At 41.3% G+C, this 17,014-nt stretch overlaps 1 protein-coding gene across 9 annotated transcripts in view; it reads left to right on the top strand.

The window, feature by feature from the left end:
• The window catches only part of LCOR (ligand dependent nuclear receptor corepressor), a 132,434-nt gene that overhangs the window by 29,342 nt on the left and 86,078 nt on the right, over window positions 1-17,014 (top strand). Inside the window, exon 1 of one of the 9 annotated variants that reach the window (XM_062214376.1) lies at window positions 8,878-8,940. The exons of 7 other annotated variants lie outside the window; for them this stretch is intronic. The gene's annotated coding sequence lies outside the window, so the exon portion shown is untranslated. Of the gene's footprint in view, window positions 1-8,877; window positions 8,941-17,014 lie in introns of those variants that run through there. One more of the 9 variants, XM_062214381.1, reaches the window with a different exon arrangement.

Genomic DNA, 17,014 nt, shown 5'->3' with positions numbered 1-17,014 from the left:
TTTTTTAAAGTTGTAATATTTCTTGATAGAGTATTTCTTTTTTTTTTTTTTAAGATTTATTTATTTATTTGAAAGTCAGAGTTACACAGAGAGAGGAGAGGCAGAGAGAAAGAGGTCTTCCATCTGTTGGTTCACTCCCCAATTTGACCCAATGACCGGAGCTGCGCCGATCCGAAGCCAAGAGCCAGGAGCTTCTTCCAGGTCTCTCATGCAGGTGCAGGAGCCCAAGGACCTGGGCCATCTTCCACTGCTTTCCCAGGCCATAACAGAGAGCTGGATAGGAAGTGGAGCAGCCGGTACTTGAACCAGCACCCATATTGGATGCCAGTGCTGAGGACTGGGGCCTTAACCCTCTGTGCCACAGCATTGGTCCCAATAGAGTATGTTCTTTCAATTCAAGTATGTATATATAAACACCTTGTCACATATTATTCTCATCCTTAATATTTACTGTTGTTGAACTGCACTCAGAATTCCAGGGATCAGTTTATCACTACGTAATAGGAATACCATTTAGTTTATAATACTCTTCCCAAAGACATCTAATAATTTTGGTTTGTTTTTTTTTTTTTTTTTTAGCTGTAATGACACATTTTGCAGTAATTGGATTCACAGAAGAATATACCATGACATCTAGGATTTACTTATTGCTTAGGCTCAATCATTGTGTGTTTGTGTGTGTGTGTGTGTAGGTTGAGTTATTTTTCCTTAAATGTACTTACTCAGCCTTACAAGATTTTACTGTACAGTTCATCTAGTCAGTAGTGCTACCTGAAAACTCTCCACTCTGCATCTCTTTCTAAGCACTTGGAATAATTAGAAAAAATACCTAAGTATCCTACAGCTTATACTTCTTCAGTCAGAAAGGACCCATTTGTTTCTATAAACCAATACTGTAAGCATATAGCCTTTTATTGTTTTAATCAGCAAACTGAGAACTAAAAAAATATTACAGTATTGATTTGTAACTATTAAGTTATAACTGTTAATTGCTAATTTATTTTTTAAAGATTTATTTTATTTATTTGAAAGAGAGAGAGGTAGAGACAGAGAGAGGTCTTCCATCCACTGGTTCACTCCCCAGATGGCTGTAACTGCCAGAGCTGCGCCGATCCGAAGCCAGGAGCCAGGAGCTTCTTCTGGGTCTCCCACATGGGTGCAGGGGCCCGAGGACTTGGGCCATCCTCCACTGCTATCCCAGGCTACAGTAGAGAGCTGGATTGGAAGAGGAGCAGCTGGGACTAGAACTGGAACCCATATGGGATGCTGGCGCTTCAGGCCAGGGCTTAAATAAACCGCTGTGCCACAGCACCGGCCCCTGTTAATTGCTAATTTAATAAATAAGGCAAAAAAGAAAAACCTTGACAGGCCAATTGATTTGATCTCAGCTTCTCAAAGTGTGGTCCAGTGTTCCCTGGTGGCTCCTGAGACAAGGTTCCTGCTTTCATAATGATATTAAGATGTCATTTGCCCTTTACATTGTGTTGACATTTGTGCTTTGTTGCAAGATTGGTGATGATGGATACAACTACTGTTGCTCAAGTCAAGGCCATGGCTGCAGACTATTAAAATAGTCATTGTAGTCTTTCACTAATATGCACTCACGGTAGAGTAAGTTTTGTTTTTTTTTTTTAAGATTTATTTATTTTGCTTGAAAGAGTTATACAGAGAGAGGAGAGGCAGAGAGAGAGAGAGAGGTGTCTTCCGTCCAATGATTCACTCCCCAGTTAGCCACAACGGCCAGAGCTGTGCCAATGATCAGGAGCCAGGAGCTTCTTCCGGGTTTCCCACACGGGTGCAGGGGCCCAAGGACTTGGGCCATCTTCTACTGCTTTCCCAGGCCATAACAGAGAGCTGGATCGGAAGTGGAGCAGCCGGATCTTAAACTGGCACCCATATGGGATGCCGGCACCACAGGTGGCAGCTTTACCTGCTTTGCCACAGCGCCGACCCCAGTCGAATAAGTTTTATCTAAGAATGCAATTATGTGATGATACTTTTATTAATTCATGAATCTTGGGTACACATGTTAATATTCTATATGGTAAAATGGAAAGTATGCATAAAGGCACTTGTGTTCTTGAATTGTCTTTTCCTTTTATTCATTTTTGTTTGAAAGAGCAACAAAGGTCTGCGATGGTTCACTTCTCTTAATGCCAGCAATAGCTAGGGCTAGTCCAGGCTGAAGTGAGGAGCCAGGAACTTCATCCTGCTCTCCCACATGGGTTTTCTAAGTACTTGAATCATGTGCTGTCTCCTAGGATGCATTAGCAGGAAGCTGGGTTGGAAGTGGAATAGCTGGGACTCAAACCAGCACTCAGATACAGGATACAGGTGTCCTCAGTAGGAGTTTAACCTGTGGCACCACATCTTTCCCATAGCTGCCTTTTTCATGGAATATAATTTTACTTGACAAACTATGGTTATTTAGACTTCAGTGTTTGGTAGATGTTTCTTCAAAAATGAATGAAATGAGCTTATCTCATCAAGGGGAAAAAGACAGTGGTAGCATTCCAGTTTTAGAGAAAAAATATAATACATTTTAAAATTTTTTTATTTATTTGAAAGACAGAGAGCAGGGCTGGGAGAAAGGGAGAGAGAGAGAGATCTCCTATCCACTGGTTCACTCCTCCAAATGGCCTCAACAGCCAGGGCTGGGCCAGGACAAAGGCAGGGTCCAAAAACTGTTCAGGCCTCCTCCTGGAGTGGCAGGGGCTCAGTAGTTGAGCCGTCCTCCTCTGGCAGAGGTGAGGACGTGTTTTCTGCCAAGGTCCCTCTGGATATTTATAACATCACTTGCAGGCCATACAATATTATCAACTTAAAAATTAGCCTGCTGTAGGTGCTGGCATTGTGGTACAGAGAGTTTAGCCACTGTCTGTGACACTGGTATCCCATATGGGTGTTGGTTCAAGTTCTGGATGTTCCACTTCTGATCCAGCTCCCTGCGTGCAATGGAAATCAGTGGAAGATGGCCCAAGTGTTGGGCCCCTGCCACCCACACAGAGACCTTGATGAAGTTCCAGGCTCCTGACGTGACCATTTAGGGAGTGAACCAACAGATAGAAGATCTCTCTCTCTCTCTCTCTCTCTCTCGAATCCTTTTTCTTTTTTTTTCTGAAAATTAGCCTGTTATAGATTTATCGAATTTTAAATCCTGCCTGCAGTTGCTTTGGCAGGTCTAGACCAAATAATTTCTTAGGCTTTATGCAGCTGAACTTTCTCCACCCCAACTCCACTGCCTTCCCAGGCACATAAGCAGGAGCTGGGTTAGAAATGGAACAGAACTGGGACTGGCACTCTGATATGGAATGCTGGTGTCTCAGGTGTTGGCTTAATCCTCTGTACGTCTATACTGACCCTCATTGAAGAATTTTACCTTAATCAACGTCATTTGACCATAGAGGGTTGGTGTATTTCTGAACTATCAGTTTTGTACTGTTGCTCACACACATCTGTTTTTTTTTTTTCCCCTATTCGGGGCCTTCTTGACCTTCTTAACAGTCAGGATTTATCAAAGTTTCCTTGTTACCCGTACTCTGCTATATTCTTGTTCTACAATTACTTCTACTTTCTATATGCTATTTATTATCACAGTAATCATCATTTGTATTTGTCTCCCATGCAGAATTAAATCTCCAAAATAAAGTCTTGGTCTGTATTGTTCACAAGTCTATCTTTCTGGCTCATAGTAGACACTCAATATCTAAAGTCCACCAGGGTAAAGAATCTCAGGAACAAGAAAACTTACTTTTACTTTATTTCAGCTAAGTATTTCTCAAAATTTTTAAGTTTGGGGTTTTATTAGAGAATAGGGCAGTGAGCGAGGAGAGACTACAGTATCCTATCTGTAATCAGCATTGTTTTACTGTGCATTAGCAACAACACTTACTTGGTTGTTACTCATATTTTGATATATTGGGCTTTTAGGGATAAGGAGGAAATGTATTAGATTCTTTTTTTTTCTTTTTTTTTTTTAGCTGCTTTTTTTTTTTTAACTTTTATTTAATGAATATAAATTTCCAGTGTACAGCTTATGGATTACAATGGCTTCCCCCTCCCATAACTTCCCTCCCACCCGCAACCCTCCCCTCTCCCGCTCCCTCTCCCCTTCCATTCACATCAAGATTCATTTTCAATTCTCTTTATATACAGAAGATCAATTTAGTATGAAGATTTCAACAGTTTGCACCCACATAGAAACACAAAGTGAAACATACTGTTTGAGTACTAGTTATAGCATTAAATCACAATGTACAGTACATTAAGGACAGAGATCCCACATGAGGAGCAAGTGCACAGTGGCTCCTGTTGTTGACCCAACAAATTGACACTCTAGTTTATGGCGCCAGTAACCACCCTAGGCTCTCGTCATGAGTTGCCAAGGCTATGGAAGCCTTCCAAGTTTGCCGACTCTGATCATATTTAGACAAGGTCATAAAAGACAGAGTGAGGATAGTAACCAATGATCCTAAGAGTGGCATTTACCAGGTTTGAACAATTATACAGCATTAAGTGGGGAAGAGGACCATCAGTACACACAGGTTGGGAGTAGAGCCATTGGTGGTAGAGTAGAGGTTATGATTACAAAAGAATGAGGCTCAAGTGCACTAGACAGGGCCTAGAACAAAGGACAGAGTCATTATTAGAGGAGCTAAGAAAGGTGCTGTCTAAGCTACAAGTAATTTTTCTGATTGAGAGGCAAATAGAACCTGATAGAAGGGGCTTGATAATAATCTGGTGGGCTTTAGGCCTTGTAAGTTAAGAGGCCCAGACCTATCTATCTCTTCACATGGGGTATATCCTAAGGGAGGTGTGAACCTCCTAGGGGAAGGCACTCTGTTGACTTTCATTACTTGGCTGGCCTGGGAGGAGAGCTGGCCAGGTAAAGGCAGGTGGCATCTCTAACAAGAAATTTACAGTTCTGCCTGCAATGTTGCTGACCCTACTTGACCATCCCCTCAGCTGCAGTGGTCACTTTGGAAGTTGGGCTGAGTGAAGGGCTTTTCAGCTTAGAGCCAATAAGATCTGTGGCTCTGACCTGGGCATCCTTCGACTCCAGGGCAGGTCCATTTCCAGTGATCCAACTCTTGGCAGAGCTGCCAGGGCTCTTCACAAGCTGACTTCTGCTGAAGCCCAGGCTTACCACTTTGAAAGCCACTGCAGTGGACTGGCCTGTTGGGTCTCCTTGAGGGCAGATCACTGTACAGATCAGCCATTAATAGGCCTGCCACCCATTGCTTCTGATGCCGAGCTTTCTCTTCCTCCTGGTTTGTGTTAAAGCAGAGCAGAGGATGCAAGTCAAGGGAGTGCCCAAGTCCCATCTCTAATCTTCAGTGGCCTGAACTACAAGTCTATAGTCACAGGCATGTTCTGTAGTAGTTTTTCTAAGGTAGACAATGCCCATGAGAAAAATTATATTCTCATTTTAAAACTTTCTTTCCCTTTGGTCTGAAAGGGAGGTTTTTTTCTACTTACTGTATACTTCGCTGATGGCGAAGTGAATCTAGCTATGAGATTATTATTTAAGTTCTTATTTTGGCTATGCTATTACAGAAAAATGTTAGCCATCTCTTTTATAAGGTCTGAAGATTAAATTGTGCGTCCTACAGATTCCTTCATAATAGAATTAGTTTCCTACCTTGAAGAGAAATGAAAGAACAAGTTGGGCTTAGAATAGAGAAATGAGGGAGCAAGTCCTAGATCGCTTGCTGACAATAGCAATATTACATGAATACTTAGCAAACAGTTTCAACCATTAGATAACAACTTAAGAAAACATTTACCAGAGGGTCCAATGCCTTCTATAAATTTTAAGAATCATGTATTTGGAAACACCTCTTAAATATCTAACATGGTGTAGTTTGTTTAACCAGTAAACTTAAGCAAAACCATATAAAGTGTTTTTAGTTTCTTTCTACCAACACGTTTAAAACATATGATACACAGATTCAGGTCCCACAAATTAAAATGTATCTTTGATTGATTTTAGCAGCTTAAATTTATGGACAATCTTATCTATAAGCCATTTAAAATAAAACTCTTAATAAAATTTCCCCATGCGGACATACAATATGTACACATATATAACATAGCATAATAGACCAATATAGCAATTTTAATAATAGCTTTTAAAATCTTTAACTCTTTTTGTAGATTGCCAATTGATTTGAATTGCTTTTTGTTTTTAGTAACCTCAGTTAACCATACTTTCTCTCAGTTGGTACTGTTAATACATTATTGGCTTCATCTGTTTACAGAGCCATCCCAAAGTACTGAATACAATAAAAGTGGCTGGAAAAAGTCCATAGGAACCTATAGGAGGACAGCTAAACACAGAACCAACAACGCTTTAGTTTTATGAGCAGCACATCATATATAACTATGGATGACAAAAGACTTTAAGTCGCCATGTTTAAAATTATAAACTCATCAACCAACAAGAGGCACTTGCTTACCTCACAGTATTTTTGAAAGCACCTGTAGGATTTTACAAGTATTTAACCCTTTAGGCCTCTGGGGCTTTCTCATTAAGATAACTATCATGTCTAGTAACACAAGATCATTAGACTTTTTAATTCTCAAACATTTGTATTAATAGCATTTTCCATTATAGAAACTTAAAGTCTGGTACCACATCACATCTTGACAGTCCTTCTAATATACTCCAAATAGACTGATTAGTTGGTGTCTCTATAAGATGAGAGACATAGGTCCTTCGATTTTTTCAGTTGGGCCCAAACTGGACAAACCAAAGTCCAGGATTTACTGGAAATTTTAGAGACCAGATTGTTTGAAACTTTGATTTTTTGAATGCTTGTCAAGAATGCCAAGAAGGCTCAAAATCCAAAATATCTGGTTGAAATAAGATTCCTTAAAATCATGACATAACATAGACCAAATTTGATCATTGTTACAAGGTGATTATTCAAATCTTTGAAAATAAGCACATATTTAAATAACCCATAGCTCTTAATAAAAGTTCAGCTGTTTTTGAACAATTAGAATTTAACAGACATCAACAGAACATAATAGATTGCTTTAACACATTGCTCTAACAGAGCATCAGAGTTTAATTCTATGTCAAAGAGAAATTGAGCTTCCTGTGATCTTTTGCTGTGAGGTTTCCTTCCTTTACCTTCTTTCATATTGGTGACCATGTTTCTGTGTTTCTGTGTGTAACACATCTTTAAGCATCTTTTGCAGGGCAGGATGAGTGGCAACAAATTCTTTCAGTTTCTGTTTGCTATGAAAAGTCTTAATTTCACCTTCATTCACAAATGAGAGCTTTGCAGGATATAGTATTCTGGGCTGGCAGTTTTTCTCTCTTAGTACCTGGGCTATGTCTCGCCATTCCCTTCTAGCTTGTAGGGTTTCTGATGAGAAGTCTGCTGTGAGTCTAATTGGAGATCCTCTGAGAGTAATCTGACGTTTCTCTCTTGCACATTTTAGGATCTTTTCTTTATGTTTCACTGTGGTGAGTTTGATTACAACATGTCGTGGTGAGGATCTCTTTTGGTCATGTTTATTAGGGGTTCTATAAGCTTCCTGTACTAAGATGCCTCTGTCCTTCTCCAAACCTGGGAAATTTTCTGCTAGTATCTCACTGAAAATGCCTTCTAATCCTTTCTCCCTCTCCATGCCTTCAGGAACTCCTAGAACCCGAATGTTGTTTTTTTTACTAGTATCCTGTAGATTCCGGACAATATTTTTTAGATTTCTAATTTCTTCTTCTTTTCTTTGGTTTGCCTGTTTCCTGTCCTGTTCTCTGTCTTCTAAGTCTGATATTCTCTCTTCTGCTTCACCCATTCTGTTTTTAAGGCTCTCTAATGTGTTTGTCATTTGATCTATTGAATTCTTCATTTCATTATGATTTCTCGTCACTATCACAGTTTCTTGTTCCACTAGTTGTTTCATTTCATTTTGATTCCTCCTTAATATTTCATTTTCACGAGAGATATTTTCTATCTTGTCCATGAAGGATTTCTGTAGTTCAAGAATTTGTTTTTGAGAACTTCTTAATGTTCTTATCAATTTTTTGAGATCTGCTTCTTGCATTTCTTCGATCTCATCAACTTCATAATCTTGAATTGGGGTGTCTTTTTCATTTGGGGGCGTCATAGTGTCTTCCTTGTTCTTGTTAGCTTGGTTTTTGCGTTTGTTGTTTGGCATGTTGGAGATATTTGGTTTCTTCACTGTGGTGTTTTTTCTTGTTACACTATGGCTCTATATTAAGTGGACTGTCTGCTTTCGGTGGAGCCTTAGAGGCTTGAGATGAGTGTGGACTGAGAGCTCTGTTTGGTTCCTCAGGGTTGAGGGTGTGTCAAAGATGACACTCCCAGGTTAGGTGTGGTAAATCTCTCTCTCTTTTTTTGATTCAAAAGGGAAGTAATTCCACACAGCTGAATGTAATTGGAGGTAGTTAGCGGGCAAATGATATACCCACAGGAGCCAGAGATCAGAAGATCTTTCCCAAGGACCACACAGGGAATCTCTGCTGCCCTCAGTGTGGGCTCCAATTCTCCTGCAGTCTCCCACTGGGTTGCCAAGTTAGATGCTAATCTCCTGTTATTTCACCCCTCCCCCCAGAGTCAGGTTTTTCTGCTAGGCTCAGGGCCGGTGCAGACCTGAGGTCGCCCTGCTTATGACGTATGTCCAAAATGGCGCCTGCTGTGTCTTGCTTGCTTTTGAGAGGTGAGCGGAGAGAGAGAAACTTGTGTCCGTATCGGTCACTTTTTTTATTTTTTTCCTCTCTCTCTTCTAGTTAGCCTGGTGAATTTTTCCCCACGGAGTTTCAAGCCTCGTTCCCTCTAGCCTCCTCTTTCCGCTTGCCCGCTGGTGTCTCAGGCTATTGAGGTTCGGCTCACCTCGTGTTCCAGCGCTGGTGTGTTGAGTCTGCCGCTGGTGTCCCGAACTTGGGCTCCCACGCTCTCCACGCAGGTACACTGTGAATCACCAGTTCCGGAAGAGTTTCCTCTGCTGTTTCATCCCCTACTCTTCCTTGTCCCTGCAGTATCTCCACTTATATTAACCTGTCTGTCCCCCAGACTAATAGTGTGCTCCCTGCCTATTCCGCCATCTTGCCGCTCCTTCTGTATTAGATTCTTAGTAGACTACTTACAAGGAGGAACTAGTGGATGGGAGGGACATGTGAGTAATTGTAAAGCTCTATAAAGTCATTGAGATTCACAGATGAAAATAAATGAACATCTAAATAGTCACCTCCATTAGCGTGCTATGTCTACTTTAGGGCTAACTCTGGAAAGGAAGTAAATAAATGGGCAAAAGCATCAGGAGAGAATGGGAAGGGTAGAAAAAGAATCCCCTTTCTCCACAAGAATCATTAAAGTTTTAGTTCTGTGTTTCAACTCTAGAAATTCCTATTCTGCCTAAAGTGAGGGAAGTGATTCAGCTTATAATTTCATTTGTACATAGTTCCCTGAACCCCATAGAGTATAAGGTTCCATTTTAACCTTTACCAGTGGCAGTGGTAAGGAGAGACAGGGAGGGAAGAGGAAAAGAAGTTCCTACATTGAAATTTGCACTTTGAATGTCTTTGAGAAAATATGAGAATACTTCAGAAGGTTTGTGGAGGGGTCTGTGTGAGTAAAGCTGCCGCCTGTAACATCAGCATCACATATGGGCACCAGCTGTTCCACTTCCTTTTTTTTTTTTTTTGCCTTAGGAAGTTGTTTGAAAGTCCATTACCATGTTGCCAATTTTTAAACAGATTAAACAAATATTAATAAATGCTCCATTGCAGCCAAGTGAAATAGCTTAGCTTCATTTTAAATTTATTAATTATTCTAAGATTAATATTTCAAGGGCCCTTTCCATGTATTTGGCTAAGAATTTTAAATACTGTCTTGAATAAAACACAATATGCTAAGGTTTAAAATTTATTTGAGGAAGTGAGAAGTACACAGGAACATGAGGGCTATTGGAAGAAGAGGGTTCAGAAAGGTGAACTGGGAAGTCCATACCAGGCAGGAGAGCAGGCCAGGAGCCAGGTGTGAGAAATCCACAGGCCAGAGCTGCATAGAGGAAAATGTGGTTAGGAGTAGCCGCAGATAGTGCAGTGCAGGCAAAAACGGGGAGAAGTGGGCACAGGAGAGCAAGCTGGCTGCTCCACTTCCGATCCAGCTCCCTGCTGACAGCCTGGGAAATGTAGTGGAAGATGGCCCAACTTCTTAGGCTCCTGCCACCCATGTGGGAGACTAATGAAGTTCCAGGCTTTGGCCTGGCCCAGCCCTGGCTGTTGGTGGCCATCTGGGGAGTGAACCAGGGGGTGGAAGATCTCTCTCCTACTGTCTCTTCCTCTCTCTGTGACTTGCAAATGAATAAATAAATTTTTTAAAAAGCTTATGGAAAAGTGAAATTAAAAAATTTATTTTGGGGGCCAGTGATATGTGTTGCACTTCCACCTGCAGTGCCAACATCCCAATCCAGCTCCCTGCTAATAGATCTGGGAAAGCAACAGAGGACAGCTCAAGTGCTTGGGCTCCTATACCCACATGGGAGACTCAGAGGAGGCTCCTGGTTCCAGCCTGGCCCAGCCCTCACCATTTAGGGAGTGAACCAGCAGATGGAAAACTTGTCTCTCTGTAGCTGTGACTTTTTAAATAAGATAAATCTCTTTTAAAAGATTTATTTTTGTGGAGAAAAAAAATCAGAAATGAATTCATAGATTTTTCTTAATGTATGTTTTCTGTGAACTTCTTGAAGATCCTGCATATGCACAGGTTTCAAAATTATTTGCCCAGAAATAAACTTAATCTGTTAATTCCATTTTCCATGAACTTCTTAAAATATCCCCATTTGTGATGGTTGACAAAAAACTGTTAATGGGGGAAGTATGTTCGGCACAGCAGTTAAGATGCCACTTGGAGGGGCCAGTGCTGTGGCATAGTGGGTAAAGCCGCCGCCTGCAGTGCTGGCATCCCATATGGGCACTGGTTCTAGTCCTGGCCGCTCCACTTACGATCCAGCTCTCTGCTGTGGCCTGGGAAAGCAGTGGAAGATATCTCAAGTCCTTGGGCCCCTGCACCCGCGTGGGAAGCCTGGAGGAAGCTACTAGCTCATGTCTTTGGATCTGTGCAGCTCTGGCCGTTGTGGCCAATTGGGGAGTGAACCATCAGATGGAAGACCCCTCTCTCTCTCTCTCTCTCTGCTCTCCTTCTCTCTCTCTCTCTCTCTCTCTCTCTCTCTCTCTCTGTGTGTGTGTGTAACTCTAACTTTAAAACAAATAAATAAAATCTTTATAAAAAAAATACCACTTGGAATGCCTGCTCCTGATTCCAGTTTCCTGCCAATGCTCACCTGGGAAGCAGCAGGTGAAATGGAATTGGGTTCTTGGCTTCTGGCTTTGGCCCAGCCCAGCACCAGTATTGTGAGCATTTAGGGAGTGAACCAGTTGGGAGAACTCTGATCTTCTGTCTTTTGAATGAGTGAATGAATTTTAAATAAATAAACAAATGAAAAAATCCAAATTTTATTAATTTTAAAGATTTATTTTATTTATTTGAAAGGCAAAGTTACAGACAGGGAGAGACAGAAGAGTCTTCCATCTGCTGATTCACTCCCCAAATGGCCACAATGGCTGAGACTGGGCCAGGCCAAAGCCAGGAGTTTTCTTCTGGGTCTCCCACTTGGGTACTGGAGCCCAAGCACCTGGGCCATCTTCCACTGCTATTCTAGGCACATTAGCAGGGAGCTGGATCGGAAGTGGAATAGCCAGGACTTGAAGCAGCGCCCATGTGGAATGCCGGCACTGCAGGCAGAGGCTTAACCTAATTTTAAAATTTATTTATTTGATGGACCTGGCACTGTGGTGCACTGGGCTAAGCCACCACCTTCAGTGCTGACGAGTCTCAGCTGTTTTGCTTCCTGTTCAGCTTCCTGCTAATACTTTACCCTGGAAAAGCCACAGAAGTTGACCTAAGTGCTTGTGTCCCTGCCATCTATGTAGGAGACTCAAATGAAGCTCCTGTCTTTGACCTTTCCCAACCCCGGCCATTGCGGCCATTAAGGGAATGAACCAGCAGGTAGAAGGTCTCTGTCTCCTCTCTATGTAACTCTTTCAAATAAATAAAACCTTTAAAAAAAAATCATGTATTTGAAAAGTAGTGGGAGAAGCAGACAGATCTCTTATCTACTTGTTCACTCCCCAGATGCCCCACAACTGCCAGGTCTGGGCCAGGCCAAAATCAGGGGTCCAAAACTCAATCTGGATCTCCCACATGGAAATAAGGGGCCCAAGTAGTTGAACTATCACCTGCCTCTAGGGTGCATATAAGTGGAAAACTGGAATGGAGAGAAGAGCTGGGGCTTACTTGAAAGTGATCACCTATCTGGATCACTAACCAAATGCTCACAGTTGATAAAGCTGAGCCAGACTGAAGCCAAGGATTGTCTGGACTTCCATATGGGTGATGCAGGGATCCAGCTATGTGAGTTGTCATTAGCAGGAAGCTGGAATCAGGAATGGAGCCGGGGCCCAAACCCAGGCTCTGATTCTGGTATAGGATGTGGGCATCCCAAGTGGTGTCATAACTACTGTACCAAATATCTGACCCATGCTTTAAAGAAAAAAAAATTTAAGTTTATTTACTTGAAAGGCAAGGGGCAGGAGGTAGGAGAGAGAAGACAGGTCTTCCATTTGTTATTCACTTCACAAACAAGCTGGGATTGCAAACTCTTAGTCTCTCCCATGTGGTTGAGAGAAATCAAATCACTTGAACTATCATCACTGCCTCTTAACATCTGCATGAAGCAGGAAATTGGAATCAGAAGCTAGAGCTAGGTTTTGAACCCAAGTTCTCTGATATGGAATACAGGCATCTACATCTTAACTGCTAGACTAAACTCCTGGTCCCAGTAACGTTTTCTAAATAAATGTTGTTATATACTGCAAGGTGTGTTCAGAAGAGTGGTGGGTGTGTTTGCAAGCATTTTTTATTTCATTGACAAACAGTGCTCATGGACTGACTTACTCTGTAATGACTGAGGTCCTCTAAGGAGTTGTGGTCCACAAATTGTGAACTTCTGATATAATTGACTCATTCCTAACCAGCTTTCAATTTGCATTTAAATAGTTTCTTTCTAAGTATAATTACTCTACCCAAGATAGTTTACTGTAATAGAAAAAATGAACCAAAACTGCCCTTGGTTTTACAAATACCTAAATTTATTTTACCTAACAACTTACTACCTTTGTGATTTTGGTTACTTATATAATATCTCTGAATCTCATTTATGCTATTTTGTGTAGTAAAGAAAATTATGTGAAATTATTTTGCTAACATTCTAGCACTCAATACTGTTCCTTGTTAGTACCACTATTTTTTAGGACTTTGTCTTACTATATTTCTGTTTGTGTGCAAAGCCATAATCACAGCAAAGTGCTGTCCTTTCTTTTCATGGGCCAGCAAAGAGAACCCTTAATTCTGGCTTTAGTCCGTAGATACAGAAAACTAGCTTCCCTGGAGTGGACTGCCATCCTTTTTTCCTTCAGACAGAACTTACCCTTCCATTTTATTTATTTCCTCAAGCCTTCAACATGCCAGACACACAGAATGGAGTCTTCATAAAATCTCCATCCACTTAAGTAAGTGTAAGGATATAAGAATTAGTAAAAGTCTATTTGCATTCATTCAGTAAACATCTTGTTTTGGGCACTTGCTTCAAGACTATAGTTTAAGGAACTGGATGAAGTTAAAAGATGAATAAGATTTGGAGGCAGTTATTTGGCTCAGTGGTTAAGATATCTCCTGGGGGTAGGTTCAGGTTCCAGCTGTGCTTCAGATTCTAGCTTCCTGCTAAGTGTGTACCCTGGGATGTGTGCCCTGCAGATGATGGCTCATGTAGGTGGGTCCCATCCACCCATAAGGGAGATCGGGATTGAGTTCCAGGCTCCAGAATTTGGCTTGGCCTCTGGCTGTTGTGGGCATTTGAGGAGTAAACCAGTAAATGGAAGATTTCTCTTTGTCTTTGTGCCTTTCAAATGAAATGAAAGTAATTTTTTTAAAAGAATTATCTACAGTTCTTTGCTCCAAATCTCGTGGACTAAGTGCCAAATAAGTATTTTATAAATCTGAGGTAGCTTTAAAATATTGATTGAAGATCTGCATTCTTTTTTAATTATATTGTTTTTCTTGAAATTTTTGAAGCCATCTCGTACAATCTTTGGTACTGATGAGGATGCTCCTCACTTTGCCTGGGGACTATCGGGTAAGATAAAGGATGACTTGGAGTTAACTTGAAGAACATTGTTGGCTGAGGACATGCTGTGCTCAAATGGCATGAAGTGTTGACATGTGTATGATGATTGATAAATCACTTTGACCAGAGTAAAGGATATAGAGAAAGGAAATAGTGGCAAGGGAGACCGACAAAGGAGCATGGTATCTGACCCATTATCTTTTTTTTTTTAAAGATTATTTATTTTTACTTGAAAATTAGAGTTACACAGAGAGAGAAGGAGAGGCAGAGAGAGAGTGAGGTCTTCCATCCGCTGGTTCACTCCCCAGTTGGCCACAACAGCTGGAGCTGGGCTGATTTGAACGGAGCCAGGAGCCAGGAGCTTCCTCCGGGTCTCCCACGTGGGTTTAGGGGCCCAAGAAGCTGGGCCATCCTCTACTGCTTTCCCAGGCCACAGCAGAGAGCTGGATTGGAAGAGGAGCAGCTGGGTCTTGAACCGGCGTCCATATGGGATGCCAGTGCTTCAGGCCAGGTGTTAACCCACTCTGCCACAGTGCTGGCCCCCGACTTGTCTTCAAGCTCAGAAATTCTTTCTTCTGCCTGCTTAGTTCTGCTAATTTTGTTTCTAATTTCATTTACTGGTATTTTTAGCTTGAAGATTTCTGATTCTTCTTTATAATTTGTCTCTGCTGAATTTCTCATTCATATCATGCATTGTGTTTTGTTTCTAATTTTGTTGAATTGTCTGTCTGGGGCCCTCTGTACCACAGCACTGACCCCCTAAGTTGCTTGTTAATCTGACCTATTTAAAGGATTTTCTTAAATCATCTCTATATTTATTTTTAACGGAAAAACATGAGAAGTGAGTATTTTATCATGTTACAATAAGTACAACAGAATCAATAAAAAAATGAAAATTAATGACATAGAAAGATGGATTTTTTTATAAGTTAAAAGGGGGAGTTTTGGGAAAAAAAAAAACAAAACTAGAATACTTTGTAAGATTGATCAAGCAGCTGGCACCGCGGCTCACTAAGCTAATCCTCCACCTTGCGGCGCCGGCACACCGGGTTCTAGTCCCGGTCGGGGCACCGGTCCTGTCCCGGTTGCCCCTCTTCCAGGCCAGCTCTCTGCTGTGGCCCGGGAGTGCAGTGGAGGATGGCCCAAGTCCTTGGGCCTTGCACCCCATGGGAGACCAGGAGAAGCACCTAGCTCCTGCCTTCGGATCAGTGTGGTGTGCCAGCCACGGCGGCCATTGGAGGGTGAACCAACGGCAAAGGAAGACCTTTCTCTCTGTCTCTCTCTCTCTCACTGTCCACTCTGCCTGTCAAAAAATAAAAAAAATAAAAAAAAGATTGATCAAGCAGTAAAAGACAAAAATGTTGTGAAAATGACTGCAGATAATAAATGTAAAAGACAAAGGAACTATACCAGTCTACATTTATTTTTATATATAAGCAATACTTCTATTTTCAGGAGATTTTTATTCTGAGTCTTTTTTTTTTTATTTAGCTAAGCCACTTTGAGTAATTCTTATTCCTAGAGTGAATGGTCTTTCTAAATTAGAGCACACTAGAAGTTTTTTTTAACCAACATCTATGAATATGTAATAAGCTATTTTTCCCTCAAAATCTTGTTAACACAGGGCCAGATACTTTTACTGATGAAATAACGGGCAGTCTGAATCTTTTCCTTTTATTTTAATTTTTAACAGTCTCCTTATTTGGAGCTTTTAAGCTATTTTTCTCAAAAAAAAAAAGTTTTTAAGATTTATTTGTTTGAAGGCAGAATTACAGAGAGGCAGAGACAGAGAGAAGTCTTCCATCCGCTGGTTCACTCCCCAGATGGCCGCAACGGCCAGAGCTGGGCCAATCCGAAGCCAGGAGCCAGGAGCTTCTTCCAGGTCTCCCACATAGGTGCAGGGGCCAAAGGACTTGGGCCATCTTCTACTGCTTTCCCAGGTCATAGCAGAGAGTTGGATGGGAAGTGGAGCAACCAGGACTCAAACTGGCACCCATATGGGATGCCAGCACTGCAGGCGGCGGCTTTACCCTCTACGCCACAGTGCCAGCCCCTCAAATTTTATTTTAAAAGCAGGTTTTACATGTGTAGCTTTTTACCCATGATCATCTGTAATAGTGCTTCATGGAGACCATTGGATATGAAGACTCTATTACATTAGTAACATTATAAAGTTTTCTTATTTTCCTTCTCCTTTTCTTCCATACCATCAAACTATTTTGCATACTTTGCCTTTTCTTGTTCTGGAAATCCTCTTTTACCAATAGGAAATGTGCTGGCCACTATCTCTAATTTTTTTTTCCTCATGAGTTCTTTGTCTTTAACTCTTCATAGTAATTACGAGGATATTTCTTGTTCTTTTTTTTTTTTTTTTAAGTCATTTCTTTCTTTATTCATTTGAGAGAGATCTCCCATTCTCTGACTCACTTCCCAAATGCTCTCAACATCTAGGGCTAGTCAGGCCAAAGCCAGGAACTGGGAACCCAATTCAGGGCAGCAGGGGCGTATTTGAGCCATCACCTGCTGCCTCTCAAAGAAGGAGCAAGAAGCTGGATTCAGGGGCAGAGCAGGGCATTGAACCCAGGCAGTTGAATATAAGATGTGAGTATCCCAACTGGTGTTTTAGCCATTACATCAAATGCCTGCCCTAGGTTGGTTTTGTAAATCACTACTTTTATGTATATTTTTCTACTTAATTACCTCTATAGTCACATATCACTTCAAAAAAGGATATACTCTGAGAAATGCATCATTAGGTGATTTTGTCAGTTTGAATATCATAGAGTATATGTAA

This window comes from Lepus europaeus, chromosome 17 (assembly GCF_033115175.1).
Source record: "Lepus europaeus isolate LE1 chromosome 17, mLepTim1.pri, whole genome shotgun sequence".
In the NCBI taxonomy this organism is placed as follows: Eukaryota; Metazoa; Chordata; class Mammalia; order Lagomorpha; family Leporidae; genus Lepus; species Lepus europaeus.
Note: the sequence above shows the minus strand (reverse complement) of the source record. Positions and strands in the feature narration are given on the sequence as shown.